This window comes from Zeus faber, assembly GCF_960531495.2.
Source record: "Zeus faber genome assembly, chromosome: 5".
Classification (NCBI taxonomy): Eukaryota; Metazoa; Chordata; class Actinopteri; order Zeiformes; family Zeidae; genus Zeus; species Zeus faber.
The window spans coordinates 30,865,339-30,870,044 of NC_137192.1; the positions used below are offsets into that span (position 1 = coordinate 30,865,339).

Below are 4,706 nucleotides of genomic sequence, written 5' to 3' on the forward strand. Positions count from 1 at the left end.
TCATATATATGCCATGCGATATATATATTATTTTTAAAACAAGCACAACCCTTTCTGGCCCTCTTCTTAGATTTTTTTAAATCCTTTTTTTTTTTTTTTTTTTACTGAAGAGCGGGTGTTTCTTTTGAACAGCATAGCAACTGATGACCGTTAAGTTCGTTAAAAAAAAACAAAAAACATTTCAAGCAATAGCCAACAAAGCTGCTCATGTATACACTTTTATTATTTTTATTTTTGACAAATGACACTCCCTGAACCGAAGCACTTCACAGCACACAGATCAATTAGCCAAACGGATCAATATGAATCATTAAGTATGAAAACCGTTTGGGAAAAAGCGATCAAAATATCAGTTCATTTTCACTCTTCCCATGAGGAGCCAATTCAGTCAAAGGGCATGCGGAGGGAACGGCTTTCAGGGAATTCATGTAATTTTAAATGGGGAATTAATTCACACCGAAAGATCAACTGAGTGGGATTTTTTTAAATATGGATGTTTGATTTTATTTTTGGTGAAGTAAAAAAGGCAAAAAGGCAATGACGAATAATGATGCTGGTGTCATTTGGTTGAAGTGCTGTTGTTTCTTTCATTTTTATCCTATTGATCTGTAGAGTGCATTCATTTTAAAACACATTATACACCCATGCAGCCATTTCTCAGCTTCTATTTTCCTTGCGGCTCTTAACTTTTTTTTTTTTCTCTCTCTTTTTTTTTTTAGGGGGGGGGGGGGGGGGATTCCTACACTCTTCACAGCCTAGGACTCCAGCAGCAAAATACCTGTTTTCGAGTCTGACGCCAGAAATATGACAAGGTCGTAAAAAAATAAAAAATAAATAAAAAGTGATGAGCAGCTCATTCATTCCCCGAGAATCTTTCTATTAAAGCTCCATCAGCGCGCGCAATTAAAAGTGTGTCATCGCGCGGCGCGGAAATGCCACCGCGTGCAGGCGCGCCGGGTCCGAGCGGAGGACGCACGGACCACACGACGGGACGCGCACACGCACACGCACACGCACGCACACGCACGCACACACACACACACACGCACACACACACACACACACACACGCACTAAATAAAAATTAACTATGCCGAATGCCCCGGCGCCCATCAATCAGGGGCCAATAACGGGCCGTGCGCGACCAACAGCAATTAATTGTCATTTATTCTCTCCGTCCTCCATAAGCACGTTCCTGTGGGCGTCTGAAGTGTAAAATGACACGCGTCCATCACCCACACCGGGAGATTTATTATCATTATAAATCATAATGTAATTATGAATTATTATTATTATTATTATCATTATGAGTTTGTAAAACCGACTCAGAGGATGAAGAAAATCGCCCATGCCAGGGCACAGTCAAGGAAGAAACAACCCCCCCCCCCCCAAAAAAAAAACAATGAAAGTTAAGAAAGGTCATTTTAAAACAATTCAACTAAAATAATTATCCAAAAAAATAACGCTTTAATGCCGATAATGAGATTTAACTTATTGAAAGAATAATAAGACGAACGAATGTTTTTGTTTTTTTTCCCTTCACTAGTGGTTCTTTATTTTTAAGCGGGTTAAGTGGTTAAAAAAAAGTTTTGGTCACGTGTTTTTCTTTCTATTTAATAAGATGAATATAAAAAAAAGATGCATTCCGTAACGATCTGTTTATATGTTTTATATGTGCTCCAGTCCATAAGGGATATCAATTGCATTTGGTCAACGAAGAGAATATTATTTATTTTATTCAAATAGTGTAATGTTAAAATAAGGCGAAACAAAACAAGATGTTGCGGCAGCTACACTTGCGTTTTGTAAGTTTTAGGCCTTGAAAATAAAGCAAATAATCCATTTCGGGAATAATAATCAAAATAAAAATAATCTGGTTCCGTCAAAAGAAAAGCGTCCTGTCCTTAGTTGGATTAGAGAGCTGTGGAAATCGAACCTAATCTGGAGTGGAAGTCAAAAAGGTTTTCCAAGAAAGGGCAATGTTTTGTGACCTCTCGTATGCGTCGCCAGGGATTCTTATTTTGTCGAGGGATTTTTTTTTTCTTCTTTTTTTCGTAGATTAAAATGAATGATTGATATAAAACGTGTAGATCGCAACCAGTCACGAAGAGTGTACCCGTCTATGAACTACTGCAATAAAGGGATCAAAAAGAAGATAAAAAAGCATAAAATCAACACAGGACAATAATATAATAATAGTTATAATAATAATAATAATAATAATAATAATAATAATAATAATAATAATAATAATAATAGTCCCCCAGCAGTGACTATTAATGAATCATTTAACGCGGTATAGGCCTAAATTCGTCCACTGAACAGTTTTACCTCCATTCAAACCCCCTGGTCTGAGGTGGGGGTGTGTGGTGGGGGGGACAAAAAAAAAGTTTTTGCAGTTGTTTGACGAGGGAAGGTTTGAGAACCCGACACCTTCCAGCGGCAGCGGCAGCGGCTGCAGCAGCGGCAGCAGCGGCAGCAGCAGCAGCAGCAGCAGCAGCAGCAGCAGCAGCCCGCAGGCAGCGTGCGGCCACTGCCCCCAAACTAGTGTTCCATACACAGAATATGGCATCAAAAAAGTGACACAGGAGAATGAACACGCGGGTTAGTGTTCATCCTCGACGCTCGTCCGTGTGGAAAGTGGTAGAGGTCGCCGGGAAGTTGAATCAGTCGTTTTGGGTTTTTTAGTTTGTTTTGGTTTTTTTTTTTTGGGGGGGGGGGGTCGCGTCAAGCGTCGTTTTTTTTTCTCCCCCCCCCCCCCCATTGTACCAAATGAAAGAAAAACGAGTTCAAAGAGGCACTGGCGAAATCGAACGTTTCGGCGTCAGGTTATTAAGCGACAAAACCGACAACGCACCGACCGCACAGTGTAATACGACAATGAACTATTACAATTAAGATGTATTATTAATACGTCCGATACACAATAGGAGCCTGTGAGATAAAGTTGACCGGCGGGTTTTTTTTAGGTTTTGTTTTTTTCTGAAGTTATGGGGATGAGGCGATCGGCCAACGGCAATCACACACACACACACATATATATATATATATATATATATATATATATATATATATATATATATATATATATATATATATATATATATATATATATATATATATATATATATAAATAATAACAACCTGTAACTGTAGTATTATTTAGAGCTCCGTGGACGAACGACTCCGTGACGGAGCGCTGGTGTTTTTTCCCCGAGTCATACGCGGCGACTTTCGGGAGTTTCAACTTTCCGACGCGGCACGCGGCGAAAGGAGCCGAGGCGACCGGAGCGACAGAAGCGGCGTGGGGTGACGGCGTGGGAGGAGGAGGAGGAGGAGGAGGAGGGCGGCGTGGGGGGTGTGGGGTGGTGGGGGGGGGGGGTACGGAGAAGCACACGAAAAAAGGTAAAACGGAGGTGTACACCAACCTGTTGTCGCGTCGTGGAGAAGTCAACTTTCAGGCGGCGCGACCATGTGGACAGCCCCGCGCGCGCGCTGCTCCTCCAAACTCCGCGCGACTCTTCTCTCCTCTCGGCTCGCGCGCGGCGACACACACGAAAAGATAAAAAAAAAAAATAATAATAATAATAATAAAATAAAAAAATAGAAAACAAAAATAAAAAAAACAACAGAAAAAGGAGGAGGGAGGGCTGAGGGGGGGGGGACGCGAACCGACGGGAGGATTACAAAAAAAGGGGAAAGAAAGAAGAAGAAGAAGGAGAAGAAGGAGAAACGGGACCTAAGCTCGGTATCGCAGGAGCATTGCTCTCTAAAACAACAAGCCCGACTCCTTGTTTGGTTTCCTCCGCTTTCCCCTCTCTCTCTCTCCCTCTCTCTCTCTCCCTCTCTCTCCCTCTCGCTCTCGCTCTCTCTCTCTTTCTGTCGCTCGCTCTCCCTCCCTCTCTCTCTCTCTCTCTCTCTCTCTCTCTTTTGTGTGTCCGTCCTCTGGAGTGAAGTGTGAACAAAGCTGCCCTAAACTCTGCCTGCGTGCTGCGGGGAGGCGGCGGGGTGGGGGTGCGCGGTGGGGGCGGGTGGGGTCGGGGTGGGGTGGGGGCTGGAGGGAAGGGTGGGGGGGGGGGGGGGGTGGGCGAGTGAGGGTGGGGGGGGGGGGGCGCGCCGCCGCGCTTCTCGGGCTTGTTTGTCGCCGCTTTATCCGGCTTCCTGGCTCGAAGCCGCTCGCCCCGTCGGTCCCCGCTGACGACTCTCGACCCCGACCGAACGTTTTTTGGCTTTCCCGACCCGACCCGCGCGCGCGTCGCCCGCGCCGCCGCCCCGCGCCGCCCCGCGCCGCCCCGCGCCCCCCGCTCCTCCGCCGCGAATCAGCGTCGCGGTTCGCTCCGTGCCGCGCGCGGCGGTGGGGGACGGGGACGGTGCGCGGCGCTACCGTAATGCCTCTAAAGCAGGTGCGCGTCGTCGTCGCCCCCCCCCACCCCCAGCCATCCCATCGGAGGCGAGCGCAGCGCGGGCTGGGAGGATAAAGCCCGGCTTCGTAGTTTGGGGGTGCGAGGGCTCGCCGCGCTCGACGTGTGGTCCGGGGGGGGGGGGGCTCCGAGCGCTTTGCATCCGTGAAATACCTGAAAAGAGACCAGAGGAAAATAAAAGTTCCAGGGGGAGGAAAAGTAAAAAAGAAAGAAAGAAAAAAGGTAAGATGGGTGCACCTGTTTAATTCTTCTCTCTGTGGCTGGTTTCACACGCCTCCGTCCACCC

At 46.4% G+C, this 4,706-nt stretch overlaps 1 protein-coding gene across 1 annotated transcript in view; it reads right to left on the reverse strand.

Annotated features, from left to right (window-relative positions):
- The window catches only part of foxp4 (forkhead box P4), a gene marked incomplete at its 3' end in the record, with an annotated part of 101,436 nt that extends 97,943 nt beyond the window's left edge, over positions 1-3,493 (reverse strand). The window contains exon 1 of the mRNA XM_080000780.1: positions 3,428-3,493. The remainder of the gene's footprint in view (positions 1-3,427) is intronic.
- Between the last annotated feature and the right edge of the window lie 1,213 nt (positions 3,494-4,706).